Here is a 17,355-nt window from a genome sequence, read left to right on the forward strand (position 1 = left end):
AGGCCCGTTGAGCGACCATCTTCCCGTGATCCGATCTTTTCAAATTTGGAATGAAATCTTGTAAAGGCCAAGGATTTATTTTAGCCTGCAGCGCATAACTTTTGTAAAAGTCGGGTCATTTTGGGCACTTTGCTAGTGTACACACTTAAGTTTTCATTGAATTACCAGCAAAAAATTTCGCTGGGAACGCTCAGCAATCCAATTTTTTCTGGAAACCTGCTAACATGATTCGTTTTTCTGGTTTTTCCATCAAACGTTGCGTATTGCTAAAAAATCAGTTATCGATCTGTCAAACAAGTTATGTTTTTTTTTTCGTACCTAAGTTATTTTAAGATGATTGAGCAATGGAGTTGAAACAGTTTGATGTGGATTGATTAAAAATGAATTATTTGGTGAGTTGATCATTAAGATATTAATAATAAAGCAAAACTAACTTTTTTTTCTCTAGTTCTTTAACCTGGAAGAAGCCGTCTTTGAAGATTGCTGGCAAAGCAAGTTATTTGCTGAGTAATATTGAATGGCAAGTTCACGTATTTTTTAAAAGCTTTATTCAATGATATTTTTAAATTTCAGACGGAAGATGACTTCAAAGAGCAGCTGCTGGCCTGTTACTTTACTGGAGGCCAAAAATTAAGCCATGGCAAATTAATTCTGACCGCGGAAAAGTGCAGAAAAACATTGTGTTTGCTTAATAACAACGAGTTTAAAAAGATTGAAAGTTGTGTTTTTATGAAACATAAAAAATAAAGATAAAAAAACGCACAACCCAGTCAACATTTTGGTCTGTATATTTCAGTTGTTTCTGAGATATACACACTTTTGTACAATCTGAAAAGGGTGTATAGAATATTCTATATGAGCCTGTACGTACCAAAGTGGAGGCAATATACGGACCAAATTTTGCTCACCTTGAAAATATTAAACTTTGTATTGCGTTTTCAACAATTTGACAGCAACTTTGCTTTGCACAAAATCTTAGGATTGTACAACTTACAACTTTCTATTGCCTGTCTTACAACTTGATTACAATTTTCTTTTGCAGGTAGCCTGAGGTACAACTTTCTTCACTATTCAATATAATTTATTGTTACTGTATCCCAAAGCGTTAATATTTTTCTTTTATTACGATTTTTCTATGAATCGCTGTGAAAATAAATACAATAGAATTTAATGTTTACTGCGAAAAAAAAAATCAACCTTATGCAACTTTATGTGTCTCTTTTCCCTCAGTCTCGAACTCACAACGTTCCGATCCCTGTCCTTCGAAACTTCCTCGGCGCCATTTTATGTTGGTACAAACAAGCAAATTTGTTCATGTACAGTTGATAGTTCCGTTTAAAAATCAGTTGATTTTTGACTCCAAATCTATTTATAGATGCCATTTTTTATATACACCTTTAACCTGTATTATAGACGATTCTATTACAATCAATAATAGTATTCAGCACTGTGCGATCTTAGCTAGCTATTTACTGTACTGTTAAACGATTCGACAATCTGCAATACATAGATTCCATGGGACACTTCGTGGGACAATAGTGAATCTTTTTCTGTCGGAGATGTCTTTGAAGCAGCATCTGATTTTATGGAATCGTTTATCACAGAACCGAATTTTTTGAAGCGTCGCCTGTGTTTTAGCAAACGCCGATTGTATGTGCCACTTCTTTCATTTTTATATTTTTTTTCTTAATTGAAACTGCCTTCATTTTTGCAACAAAATTCGTCAAGGATTTCCAATTTTTGCTATTGTTGACATAAGATGATTACGATATTACTAGCATAGGAATTGCATCATTAACAATTATTTACCAAATAAGTTTATCTCAATAAACGACTTTGAATGAAAACTACGAATAGATTGTTTAAATTCCATTATACGATGTTCTCACAGTTACTGTACGACTTTTCATGGAAATATTATGTCGTTATAGATCGCAAGCATGAAAGATTGCTTAGTTGTACAGTGGGATTAAATATTGAGCTTTACACAATTCTACTGCGATTCAAAACAACTTTATTGATCTTTCTATATGATTAACAAAATGTAATCGTATATAATGAACTATACAAACCATAAACGATAAAATATATCTTGGTTTAGCTACAACATGATCACATTTTCGTAGGTGATGGAAAGAATTAGAGAAACATGAGCTATCAAAGAACGAAAGAACTTAAGCCGTAAATATCATGAATTTTTTGAAAAAGATACAACGGCTCACCAGCAGGACATGCAATCTCCGCTTCAGTACAACGGCGCGTTAGCCAATTCCACCACGGTGAACATGATGAAACCGGCCAACATGAGCAATCGAACTCTGCCGATCAACTGCTGGCTGGACCTTCTATCGAAAACACCATGTACACTGCCGGCCAAAAGTTTGGGATCACCCGCCCAAAAACATGCAAATTTTGATCGTTCATATCTCAGCCGTCTTAGGACATATTGCAAATCTTCTGATCTCATTTGAAAGATAATGAGCAATAGCTATTTCGGAGGTATTTTGCCCAGAAATAATGTTTTAGTTTTGCACCTAAAACTTAACCTAAAGTTAGAGCATTTTCAAAAAAACGCACTCAATATTCAAAGCCGATCATCTCGCGATAGGGTGGACCAAATTTCAAAATTTGAGTTGCATTAGAATCCTTATTCTATACTTCTCAAAACACAATCAAAAAATTTTGTGCAAAAATTTAAGAATGTACTTTAAATTAATAAAATAGACTCGTCCAAAAGTTTGGGATCACCCCTAGTATGGTGTATCGACCAAAAGTTTGGGATCATTTTTTCAAAAACATGCAAATTTATCTCATTCATATCTTTCTCATCTAACATCGTATTGTAGATCTAAAGGGTGCATTTGAAAGCTTAGGAATTGTTGTTTTTTCATAAATTCATTAAAAAATTATATTTTAAATCCATAACCATAAAAAATTCACAATCATAAGTGTGAATTTTCAAAAAACAATTAATTTCAAGTAAATTGTTTATGGTTATCACTTTAAAATATTATTTTTGTATGAATTTATGGAAAAACAAAAATTTCTAAGCTTTCAAATGCACCCTTCAGATCTGCAATACGATGTTAGATGAGAAAGATATGAATGAGATAAATTTGCATGTTTTTGGCCAATACACCATACTGAGGGGTGATCCCAAACTTTTGGACGATAACTTAAGTGTCTATTTTATTAATTTAAAGTACATTCTTAAATTTTTGCACAAAATTTTTTGATTGTGTTTTGAGAAGTATAGAATAAGGATTCTAATGCAACTCGAATTTTGAAATTTGGTCCACCCTATTGCGAGATGATCGGCTTTGAATATTGAGTGCGTTTTTTTGAAAATGCTCTAACTTTAGGTTAAGTTTTAGGTGCAAAACTAAAACATTATTTCTGGGCAAAATACCTCCGAAATAGCTATTGCTCATTATCTTTCAAATGAGATCAGAAGATTTGCAATATGTCCTAAGACGGCTGAGATATGGACGATCAAAATTTGCATGTTTTTAGGCGGGTGATCCCAAACTTTTGGCCGGCAGTGTATATCCCCCGCATGTGATGTTTCCTGCCGGTGAGCCGTTGTATCTTTTTCGAAAAATTCATGATATTTACGGCTTAAGTTCTTTCGTTCTTTGATAGCTCATGTTTCTCTAATTCTTTCCATCACCTACGAAAATGTGATTATTTCCAGGTACAAAGATGTACCAAGCGATTTCATAACATCAGTATTGATTACAATATGATGTTTATACAATTCCAATCTAAACTGGATGCTTATACAATCTACAATGAACACTACTTTACGATTTCTGGTTATCTGGGAAGACCCCCTTTAATTTCAAACGGGCAATTTATAGGTTCCTAGAAAAGCATTTTCAGAATGCTGATTTCCAGCAATTAAGTTTGCTGAACGTTTCCAGCAATTCATATTGTTGTAATTTGGCTGGAAAACCAGCGGGACAAAAACCAGCAAAATTTTGATAGTTTCCGGCACAAAAAATTGATGTGTATATATTTATCAGGTAAAAAATATCGAATAAATATCAGCTGTTGTACTGGAGATACATTCATTACCATGCCATTAACATTGCTTAGTCTACTACTCACAGAAGATTGGATCATTTCTAAAGGTCCAAGTTTAAGATTGCAATTTAAAATATCGAAACAGTTTACTTATTAAATGCAATAGATTTGCGCCGATATTAGAATAAGACGACATCATCATTAATCCTTGTTTGATCCTGACAGCTATTCAAATATCAAACGCGCGTTTGCTAACGAACAAACAGCGTGTTCCGAATCTAACACGGTTCTAAGCGCGATGTCAAGCGATGTTTCTCAAGCGATCTTCCTCTGCGGGCTGATGCTGCCAGGGGAGGCGTTTCGTGGATTCGTCATTCAGAAACCCTTTAGAATAAACACCGAACCGGGCCGAGGCGTTACTTTCAAATGTCTCACGCGCGAATGAAGAAGTGCACCGATGTATATCGGCTAATTATACCATCACACCGTGCCGAGGGTAAGCGCAATGTGTTCATCGCAAAAGGTCGAGCAAGTAATCAGATTACCATATTTATCATCCCAAGAAAGAAAACGACCGACTGACTACTGGGAAAGATTGGTGGTAGGTTCCGCGGAAATCTTTTTTCCAAGATTCGTTGAAATCACGCGAGTAAAACTAGCGGTCAGTATTTTGTCCCAAATGGGTGCTAGCTGGTTGTTTGGACGCCCGTGAAATATATGGAGATCGTTTTGGGCCATTGCTGTCAGCTGGGGGAACCGAAATGCTCAAATAGTCGAAAAATGCGTGGCTTTGATGGGCACAAAGGGCACCAAAGGTGATCTTCACGGGCACAGAAACTCATCGGAGGGTAGCTTGCGTGGAACCAAAATGGAAGAGCTTAAATAGCTTCGAAGTAATGCTGACATGAGTCTTGTCGGATCCTGCCGAGATCTGGTATCAGATCCGGACCCACTGGGTACAACCTGCTGAAAGTGACTTCAATGGCCGTGACTTTTCAACAATCAACCGGAGCCACTGGTGATGAGCGAATCGGACTGAGCTAATTGCAGAAGATGACATGATAATTGGCGGTTTGATTGATATCTATCAGATTGCGGGTGGAAATGTTTCAGTCATGATACAACGGCGATTGCTCCAAATCTGCAGATTATTTTGGCGGTCTTTAATTGTCACTTGACACGAGAATCACTCGGGCACCTTCCAGTTGAATATGTGATGCTTAGTGTTTCAAGGTTTCAATAATGGAATCTTTCAATAAATTTATATAATTTGAAACTAATGCACACGTAAGAGACGTGTTAGCTGCGTTGGACTTAACTTACTTTTACGAACTCTACTCAATCTTTAAATCTATCGATCTTATTCTGTAATCTATCTCTATACCTGTTACTAACCCTAGTTTAATCAAAGAAATGAAACATTAAAAAAATGCCCGTGACTCCTTGAACCTAGAAGATTGAGTCGTTCCAAATAAACGAAATAAAAAAAAAAACTAATGCACACATTGATGAAATAAATGTGCAGGAAACAAAGGGTTTCTTGAAAGGTAATCTTCACAAAACAAATCCAAACAAAATAGAAATATAAACTTAGGATAGAAACTTTTAGTTTTCTCTGCTATCAATAAAAGGGTGTTCGGATCAAAACGTGGTCAAACTAAATCGTGTGTAAATCGATTATTTGTTTATAAAAAAATCAAAGTATAATTATTTTTGAAGTACAATCTGTATAAAAGACTGAAAAATTACTCAGTTAAGATTCCGATCGACCTAGTCCAAATTGGCGAGACTTTCGTTTGACGCCTGCCATCGGATTTTGTACAGTCACCTTATTCATTTTCTTCGGCACAGAACGCCAGTTTGTTTTAACTGCTTCTTGCTGCTTATATTGATTTGGGTCTTCTAACGGTTTTACTTAACAATCGTCCAATATTCGATTGGGAGAAGTTCTGTTGTGTTGGGAAGGTTCTTAGCTTTGGGCCCAACCCTGAATGTTGTTAGCGACGTACCACTCCATGGCCTTTTTTCATAATGGCAATATGCCAAATCCGGCTAAAACAGCACAGACAAGTCATGTTTCTTCAGGAAAGGCGGCAAACACCTTTGAAGACACTCCCCAAGCAACTAACCAACCAACTAACCAACCAGTTCAAATAACACTTAAGAAACGATCTAATAACCCAAGTAACAATTATTGTTTTATAAAAATCTGGAAGGGTGCTTCAATGCTTGGTTATAAAAAAACGTTTAGTTTTATAAACTTTTGGCTTTTCTTTTGTCAGTTGATCATTTGATTCTCTCTATCTGCGCTGTATTATTCATTTTACTAATTGTTTACTGATAAAAATAAGTTTGAAATGATGTTTATGACATGTTTAGATTGTCAAAGATAAAGAAAATTTATCATAAGAATTGAGTGGGTCTAAAATAAAATGAATAACAACGTTCCATGAATAAAACAACCTGTACCGTCATATTTTGGAAAGTTTTTCGGTCGATTATCCTTTTAAATACCTTCAAATTAAATTAATGCTGAATCAGAAACAGCAAAGTATCTTGGCTGCAAATATTTTATGAGAAAAATCAATTCAATATGACTTAAGCGTGTGCTACCAGGTACGCGTATTTTTGTTCATAGATTTTATGAAAGTCCAAGCAGCAAGAAACAGCATGACAAAAACCTAAAAAATATGGATGTGTAGCTGACTATTTTCCATGTTTTATAAAAAACAATTCAATAAGCTTCATGTGAAATTAAACAAAAACAGTTTGATGGAATTTACCCATTAGGTTAAACTTAACTTGTAAAAATTATGGAGATTTTTATTTTTAACTTTACTGTACTGTTTTATCTAGTCTAACTTTCGCAATTTCAATGAATGCTTATTTTGTCGCACACATTGTATGAATATTTGTAAAATTAACGTAAATTAGAGGAGCAATTTTGAAGCATTCTGTATAAATAGATATATGGGACAGCTTTGCGGATATATTTCATATGGGACAGACATGACTTGGTATTTTTTTCATATATGTTGAGAACAAAGTTATGAAAGTTTTTAGTCTAAAATGAAGAACTAACTGTATTTGAACAATTTTTGAGAAAAACTGAAAAATGACGAAAATGCACATGGGATAGTCTTGCGAATAGCGGCAGAGAAGGTCCTGGAGAAAACATTATCAGTACCTTATACAACCATATGGACTCAAAAGGGTTTTGCTTAGAGCTGTTACAAGACAATCAATCCTAGAGGCAGATAAAAAAATGACTCATGGAAAAACTAAACTCTGAGAAGAGTTTTTTAAATGCTTTTTTTTTAAATAAAATAATCTGACGCAATTAGAAATAAATTTTAGATTTTTTCGGTCAAGATTCAGGGATGACATTATTCATACTGATCCTATATATAATTGCATCTTAATTATTTTTTCACCATATTAATCGATAAAATTGTTGCACGTTTAAATTTTTCGATTAATGTTTCAAGAAACTGACAAATAAACAGAGCCTCCCTCGAACTTTACATAATAAAGGAGCACGAATGATTTCTTTTTGTTTTAGGGTAATTAAGATGAAATTCAATATCTATATTTTACTGCCTAATGTCCGATTTTTTTATAATAATTAGTTTGAATAACATGTATTCCATATAATTTCTTCTTTACCTAATTAATGCATATGTACCATAATATTTTAGGAAGAATTTTCTAATATTCCCATTATTTCTTTAAAAAAAAATGGCTTCGTTCGTACTGCAAGTTTCCGCTTGTGGGACGTACCACGCTAGGCCTACTATTGTGTGGTGGTTGCTACAATTCTATCTATATCAACCACTGCAAGGTAGTAGGGCCATGAGGAACAAATCGATGAAATGTGATGAAAAGTTTTCAAATTAAAACTACCCTTCCGCTCAATTTCAACATCTTTCATCTTATTCTTATCTTCTATCCGTCTATAATCTTTCAATTCTTAAATATTCTTTCTCGAAGAATATAAATTTCACCGCTATAGCCTATAAAATAATTTCACAAAATAAAATTTACGGTGATTAACTCTTCATTTCAAAAATCAATACTTGTTTAGAATTTCTCATCAATTTTTCCTCATTCAAATGTTCGAAACTTTAAAGCGTTCGTTATTCATTTTAATCATGATTAAATCATAAACAGTATTTTATTTATTTACATAGTATTCCGTCTCACGACATAACTTGACGAACATAATTCCTAAAATTCACTCGGTCCATGGCAACCGTTCTCCAATTTTTCGGGCACCCCACGTTCGCCAGATCACACTCCACTTGGTCTAACCACCTCGCTCTTTGCGCCCCCTCTCGTCTTGTTCCTACCGGATTCGTAGCGATCACCTGTTTTGCAGGACAGTCGTCCGGCATTCTCGCAACATGTCCCGCCCAGCGTATCCGGCCAGCCTTCACCACCTTCTGGATACTGGGTTCGCCGTAGAGTCGCGCGTGCTCGTGGTTCATCCTTCGCCTCCACACTCCGTTCTACTGTACGCCGCCAAAGATGGTTTAACACTCGTCGTTCGAATACTCCGAGTGGACGCAGGTCCTCCTCGAGCAATATCCCGTAGAGAACAACCGGTCTAATGAGCGTCATATACAGGTTACACTTCGTGCGAGGGCTAAGTCTTCTCGACCGCAATTGCTTGTGGAGTCCATAGTAGGCACGAATTCCGCTGATAATTCACCTCCGGATCTCACGGCTGGTGTCATTGTCTGCGGTCACCAGTGAGCCGAGATAGACAAAGTCTTCGACTATCTCCAGCTCGTCGCCGTCGATCGTTACCTTGTTATTACTGGACAAGCGGGTTCGGTCGGTCTCGGATCCGCAGGCCAGCATGTACTTCGTCTTGGACGTATTAATCATCAACCCAATCCTTCCTGCTTCGCGTTTCAGTTTGCGGTAGGTCTCATCCACCGCCGCAGATGATCTGCCGACTATATCAATGTCATCGGCAAAGCAGATAAGTTGACTGGATCTGTTGAAAATCGTGCCCCGCATTTCGCCCACCGCTCGTCGAATATCACCTTCTAGCGCCACGTTGAACATCATGCAGGATAGACCATCACCTTGTCGAAGCCCCCTGCGCGATTCGAATGAACTCGACAATTCACCCGAAATCCGCACACAGCACTGCGTTCCATCCATCGTCGCGTTGATCAGTCTGATCAGCTTCCCGGAAAAGAAGTTCTCGTCCATCATTTTTCATAGCTCGTTACGGTGCCATCCTTCCCAGCCGACTTGTTTCTATTCAGCTGGCGAATAGCTTCCTTAACTTCACTCATCGTTGGGAGTGGCTCCTCTACGTCGTTGGCTACGCCGGCAATGTACCTTCCCCCACCATCTTGATCTCCTGCATGTGCACCGTTCAGGTGTTCATCGAAGTGCTGCTTCCACCTTTTGATCACCTTACGATTGGCCGTCAGGATGCCCCCGTCTTTATCCCGGCACATTTCGGCTTGCGGCACGAAGCCTTTGCGGGATGCGTTGAGTTTCTGATAGAGCTTTCGTGTCTCTTGGGAACGATGCAGCTGCTTCAGCTCCTCGAGCTCCTTCTCCTCCAGGCGGTGCTTTTTCTCCTGGAAAAGTTGGACTCGCTGAATCTTCCGCTGTCAGTGATTTTCCACATTTCGACGGGTGCCTCTTTGCACTACTGCCGCCCGCGCGGCATTCTCTTCGTCCATCACCCTCCTACACTCCTCGTCGAACCAGTCGTTCCGTCGAGTTCGCTCCACATAACCGATGACGTTATCCGCAGCACTGTTGATGGCTGTCTTGATGGTATCCCAACAGTCCTCGAGAGTCAAGCTCGCCCTCTGCCGGCAGCGCTGCTTCGACCGATTGCGCGTAGTCTGCCGCGACCTCAGGTTGCTTCAGTCGTGCGATATTTAACCGAGGCGGGCGCCGGTTTCGTGTGTTGTTCACTACGGAGAGTTTTGGGCGCATCTTCACCATCACCAGATAGATAGACTCGATAGATAGATAGACGAGATGTTGGCGCCTCGACAGGATCTGACGTCGATGATGTCCGAGAAGTGCCGGCTGTAAATCAAAACGTGATCGATCTGTGATTGCGTTTGGTACGGTGATGTCCAGGTGTACTTGTGTGGGAGGCGGTGCTGGAAAAAGGTACGGCAATTCGTTTGGAGGCGGCGAAATCAATGAGTCTGAGGCCGTTTTCGTTGGCCAGCTGGTGCGCACTGAACCTTCCAATTGTCGGTTTGAATTCCTCCTCCTGGCCGACCTGAGCATTAAAATCCCCGATGACGATCTTGATATCATGTTTTGGGCAACGGTCGTTTTCACGCTCCAGCTGCGCGTAAAATTCGCCTTTGTCGTCACCGGTACTTCCGAGGTGAGGGCTGTGCACGTTGATGATGCTGATGTTGAAGAACCGGCCCTTGATTCTCAACCGGCACATTCGTGAGTTGATCGGCCACCACCCGATCACGCGCTTTTGCATTTTTCCCATCACTATGAAAGCTATTCTAAGCTCGTGTGTGTTGCCGCAGCTCTGGTAGATGGCACGACCACTTGGGTACGTTCGTACCGTGGAGCCCTTCCAGCATACCTCCTGCAGCGCTACGATGTCGAATTTGCGGATCTTCAATTCGTTGGAGAGCACGTGGGTACTGCCCACAAAATTTAGAGATCGGCAGTTCCATGTTCCAAGTTTCCAATCGCTAGTCCCTTTTCGTCGCGTGGGTCTTTGCCGATTTCCATCCGAAATTTGTTGTTCGTTGTTCGTTGCTTATGTTTTTTTTGTAGTCACGGGCTCGCAAGGCCCGCAGCTAACCCCACTATCTCGCAGGAAAACCGTCGTGATGTTGCTGTTTTGGGTCCCGAACACCACCAGGATGTTGTTGCACTTGTTGTTATTCTTGTTTTCGTTCGAACGCGATACGTTTTAAGTTGGTGTTACCAGATCATGTTCGAAAAATCGAACCACCCCCCGCCCTCAACCAAGGAATAAAAATTTCTTTGGTCTTTAAAATTTTGTTATTTTTAAGAACATTCAGTTTCGTGGTTTAAACTCGCAAGAGTTTCGTTATTATGAACACCCCAATCGGAAATAAATTTCATTGATTGCATTAAACGGACATGATTCGCAGTATCAGACTCGCGTTTGTCGGCCCATAGAAGAAATATGTACGTTCGAACGAAAACGGGAATGCAAAGTTTTGTTCGTTCGAACGATGTTCGAAAGATCGAACTGTTTCCATTCGTTCGAACGGAAACAAGAATACAAAATTGCAAAACTTTCGAACGTATGTCATTCGATCGGAAACTAGAATAAGGGTGAATTTTAGTTCCGAGTTCCGATCTTCTAAGACGGGCCAACTTTCCAGCAGCAACACCCCCGCTGGCTGAGCGGCTCCGATTTGTCGAATTTCTGGAAATCACACAAAATAGCCGGTTGATGCTGCTGTTGGAGGTTTTCTTGATGGGCCTGATCCGCTCGAGCATGATTTGCTTTTTTTCCTTGTCCCTGGGCCGTTTACGAGGTTTCTGTTTCCCGGTCCGATAATAAAAATTTCACAAAATCACAGACAGGTTGTTTTCTTTTGTTGGCACACGAGAAATGTCATTTTGACACAGCAGGGCTGCTTAGAAATTTCGAAATTTATCTGGTAACACCAACATCGAACGTATCGCATTCGACCGAAAACAAGAATAGCTTTTTCGAATTCGATCGAAAGTATCCGTTCGAACGAACGACAGATACGCCGTAAACAAGAATAAGGGTGGATATGTACGTTGCAGTTGGTGAACAACTGCGATCGCCTGGACTTACCCAGTACAAGTGTTCGATAATTACTCTCATCGGCTCAGGAGGCAATTGACTTACCAATTCAGCTATATCACGAGTCCAATAAAAAAATAAATATAACAAATGGTTGGGTATTTTTCATTTCTTACATATTATTTGAAAACAATTAATATTTTATGATTCAATTATTCCCCCGAGTTCTAAATGTTCAAAAAAGTTTTTTTAATTAAAAAATAGGTGGAAAAAAGTTACAATGTTAATGGGTTTTCCCCATTAGGGTTTCTTCAATCATTTAAATTTATTGAAGCAATTTTAAATGAAGTATTAAACAATATAATTGTGGAAAAAACTATTTTTTTATTTATCACAAATAAACAAGAATAATTCTGTAAGTTGATGAAATAATCAATAGTTCAACTCATTTTAAAGCTAATCTCATTCTTCCTAGTAGAAAGTCTAATTGATGAATATTTGCATAAAGTAGTGATGCTCAATGCCAATGATGCTGAAATTTGCCCAAGTATTCGTATTCGGAATACCGCTTGATACACTTTTCAATTCACAACAGCATATGTTGGAAGCATTTCTCGCAGTCCGAATTGAAAAAAACAATAGTTTTCAATGGAAGAGCATACGGAGGAAGCTTAAAATGATCCTCAAAAAAGGTTATACAAATTTCAGCAATAAACAATATCATTTTTAAGAACATATCAAAAACGGAACAGGGTGAAAAAATTTATATTTGTGAGCTATCGCTAGGTTTTTGATTCTGTTGAAAATATAAAGAAAAATAAAAGATTTAATGTTATGAAGTTTCGCAAAGCTTATACTAAAGTTTTTCAAGAAAAGATCGCTAACAGTTTTATTTTCTAATAAAGAAACATTGTATCCATGTTTACTGTTTTTGGAAGTGAAATAAAAAAGACTGCAAACTTATCTCTCTAAGGCCATTTACTATTACTCGTGGGAAACTCATCCGATCTCCGGTTTGCATTGTAAAATAGTTTATGATTGAGTTCTAATCAACAAGAACTTACCGAGCAAATGGCAAATCTTTCTCTCTCTGATATTTATTCAGGCAACGTAATACTACTTTGTAGCAATCGAGTTAAGTTGTGCTCAATTAAAATACTTATGAGCCTAAACGAGCCGTTCGGGCGCGCAAGTTTCACAAAACCGCAATGCCATCAAATATGTTTTATTTCATTCCGAAGCCGACAGCTCCCGGGGCGCTTTTAAGTGGGTATGCTTTTATGTAAAGAATTTAATCTTTTGCTATCGTGATGGATCATCAGTGGAGCAGAATTTCGAACAGCTCCGTCTTTCAGTTGGGTAGCTGAATTTTTAATCCTGTTTACCTTTTAACGTGACCTATGAGGTGATGAGACAGCTTCAGGCAAATTGCTTTATAACCATCAACGACAAATTGATGGGACTACACATTATCTGGCTGCTATCATCTGTCGGGTCGTGATCATCGAATTTGCATGCCGATATTGTTTGTACGAAAATACTGCAATCATATGGTTTTCATAATTTAAGAGAATGAAAATATTCAGCTAACTTTTGTCAACATCCGAAGTCTAAGAAAAACTAAGCCAATCATTACGTTGATTGCAAGTTAAATACGTATTTTTTTCTAAGAATGCATGTTCATGAAAGAATCTCTACAAAGTATGAATGATATTTATTTCCGAAATAATATGAACATCGACCGACATTAATTTTAAAATATTCCATCCTTTACGCGACAACGGCTCAGCAGGTGGATTCAAGATCCCCTCTTAGAAGCTACTTTGGACCATAATAAATTACATCCGCAAATGCCAGTAGTGGCGAGCAGCGATTTCAACCGACTTTTGCGTACAAATCCATGCAACGAGTTCAAAACGAGCAGCAAATGTCAAGTTAAGCCAGTTCAATTGAAGACGATCGATTTTTCTCTACTAACTCCTACAAAGCTATCCCTTTGGATAAACCGGTTAGTGGGTCTCAACATTAGAGCCCTACGCAAAGTGCACTTGACACTACACAAGTGTATGATGAAGAAATCGATCTGTTGCACTCATATGATCAATCTTAGTCGAATTAAGAGAGTTTTTCCTAAACTATGTTTATAAATTTTGTCACATTTATGAGACAAACACCTAATTGCTTCCAAGCCGTTAAAAAGTGGAATAACAAAATCACTACACAAGATCACAAACTAAATCAGAAGTACAAACATCGTTTAATTGATGCCAATTGACTGCGTACAGAAGCTCCGTTCCATTTGTAAAACACTTCGCAAATTAACATTGACAAAGTATTCTCTCATTTTATTAGCATCGTAAAATAACTGACTGTTCATTTATTGCACGCAAAAAAAAAGATAGCATACACGACTCGTTTGTATGCTTTCGGAAATAAAATCAAATCCACACTTTTTTTAAAGTGAAGTGATCTGGCCACCTACACTATTGGTTGAAGTTTATTTTTTCATTATTAACATCCTCATTCTGGTAACGCGCCTCACGATCGTGTTAAAATCAGTGCCTAGCGGGTCCATCAATTAGTTTTCTTACAGTAATTAATAGCTTTGGTAACTAGCCGTCACAAATCAGCTGGAAGAACTCATCTTTGATTGGTGATTGGTGTTGGGGATACTCTTTTTTTTAATCGAGTAAGCAAATGCTGACACAGGAGCGTAACTAAACGATAGAACTGAAACTCGAGGTTCCTTTCTTATTTCCTCATTTCCCACGAAATTCTACCTGATAGGAATGGGTGGGGGGGGGGGGGTTTGGGTTGGGCCCATATTTTCGTTTTTTACACATTTCATTCTTTAGATGAATTAACACTTAGAAATTAAGGTAATTTTCAAACCATTAAAACTTCTCTATTATGACTCTAATCGAGGTGCAGTTAAGGTTGAAATGTATGTCATGGTATAAACACTAAAATTTTCATTCGATTTTCAGCAAAATAAATTGCGTTCAGCATTCCAAATTTTCGCTTTAAGCCAGCAATCGTATTTTTAATTGCTGTATTTTTGAGCATTCGGTATGGATCTTGTCATTTTTAGGGAAAAATCAGCATTCGGCTTACAAATTGCTCAACTTTCCAGCTATTGGTCTAGCTTGCTGGATAAACAGTAATCGAGTTATTCAATTGGAGTCTGTTTTCGAACGCTGAAGCACTTTTTTCAGGTGGCGAAAGATCGACACTTTGGCACAAAGCTGCCACTTCAGATCCGGTGTTGGAATATCGAAAAATAAATTCTTGAGAATAAATACCTACCTAATTGAAAAATGGAAGGAAATAATTGTTATTTATTGCTTGTTTTATGCACTGCACAGCCAGTATTCAAGATTTAATTTTTATTGAAACATATGTTTCAGACCAAATATAGCCAGCACCCAAGCAACCAAAGGTCCCATAAACAGGTATAAAAACGCTTACTCAGCCCCATAATTGATATGAAGAACGTTCTATGCAGCTTAAAATTTAAGTTCTTATTGATACTTTCAAGTTCCAGAAAAAAGTCTTAATGATCTTCACTTCAGCTTCCAGTGGCCTTTTAATTTAGCTTCCAAAAAATCGCAAAATGAGCAAAAAATCTCTCTACATCTCAACTGCACCCTTGGCTTCGGTTCATATCACCTTCTCTTGGTTATTTACTATGTTCTGTACATGGTGCCGCCATGATGCCACGTTCATCAGAATGGTCATTCAATTACTAAATTTTTTTATTGATAAAAATCTTTCCCAGCTTGGGAAGCGAACCCCGACCTTCGTGGTGAGAACCGAACACGCCTAGATGTTCTTCGAACTGAAACTAAAGCTCGAAGTGGTGTTTTGATTTTGAAATCACATCAATGCACTTTTTGTGACTTATCAACCCCGTGTTGAGCACTTTTGTGCCCTTTATGTGACTTATGTTCCGTATAACGTATGTATAAATCAAGTTCGTTGATGAGTACATATATTTAGATCACTCATTCAGTTCATTAATGAGTACATAAAGGGTGATACGGTCGATATTCGGTCTATATTAACTTGACGTATTTCTTTCAATTTTGCATTTAAAAGACCTGAACACTCCTCATTTTGAAGGTGGGTGGGTGTGTAGAATGTTGCTCATATTTCGATATTGGAATTCACTCTTCAGTTGTCAAAATGCCGCAAAGCTGGCAAAATCGCTAAAAGTTGCCAAATCAACCGTTACAAATGTAATTAAAGTGTTTGGGGAACGTTTGTCGACAGCCAGGAAGTCTGGATCGGGGGGAAATCGAAAACCGGAAGCCGCTGAGACGACAAAGAGAGTTGCCGCTAGTTTCAAGCGAAACCCTAACCTCTCTCTCCGAAATGCCGCAAATAAGCTGGGTGTATCTTCTACAACCGTGCATCGAGCCAAAAACCGAGCCGGACTATCGACTTACAAGAAGGTAGTGCCTCCAAATCGCGATGATGAACAAAATACAACGGCCAAAGCGCGATCCCGGAGGCTGTACACGACGATGCTGACGAAGTTTGACTGCGTAGTAATGGACGACGAAACCTACGTCAAAGTCGACTACAAGCAGCTTCCGGGACAGGAGTTTTATACGGCAAAGGAAGGAGAAAGGTAGCAGATATTTTCAAGCACATGAAACTGTCAAAGTTCGCGAAGAAATATCTGGTTTGGCAAGCCATCTGTACCTGTGGCTTTTTTTTTGACTCGATTACAGGGTGACAAAAAAGTCCGGTCACAAAGCAAAATCTCAATATTTCAAAGAAAAAGAAGAAAATCTGAATTTGGCTTTCATAGCTTCATTCAGTAACTCATAAAGATACTTCACAGACCATTTTTCGGAATTACACCACCTTTCTCTGATCGAACCAGCTTCAGACGTCTCGGAAAGTCGTCGCAAGCGGCGCGAAACTCCATCGGCATCTCGTCCCAGATTTTCGTGATAACTCGCTTGAATTGCTCCAAGTTTGTTATTTTATACTCGTTCAGCTTCGACATCATGTAGCCCCACACGAAATAATCCAGAGGATTCAGATCCAGAGACGACGGAGGCCATTCATCCTTCGAAATGAAAACGAACAGCTTCTCGTCCGAAAAAATAATCTCGTCATCTGCGCGCCAAACCGAGCAGCGATAACAGCTGCCCTTAACTCTGCCATGGCTCACAACTCAATATAAACAAACTGCACAGAAACGAAACTCTGCCACTTTGGGCTGCAGAATTAGTCCTTTTATTTAACATATAGATGGCACCAGAGAGATGCAACGTGTAGGCTACAGGCGACCCCAAAAAAGTGTGACCGGACTTTTTTGTCACCCTGTACAGTCGTTTTACCATCTTTATGGCATTCGCGACTTTATATCAACGTTGCAGTTGGCGGACAGTTATTGAAAAACTCATCCGGTATAACTGTGTTCGATATTTACTCTTGGGCTCGAACTCGCGGACATCGGCTCAGGAGACAACGGACTTGCCAACTGAGTTATATCACAAGCCCTGTGGCTGTGGCACCTGTGGCTTGAAAAGCAGCATTTTCATAGC

This window comes from Uranotaenia lowii, chromosome 2 (genome assembly GCF_029784155.1).
Source record: "Uranotaenia lowii strain MFRU-FL chromosome 2, ASM2978415v1, whole genome shotgun sequence".
Lineage (NCBI taxonomy): Eukaryota > Metazoa > Arthropoda > Insecta > Diptera > Culicidae > Uranotaenia > Uranotaenia lowii.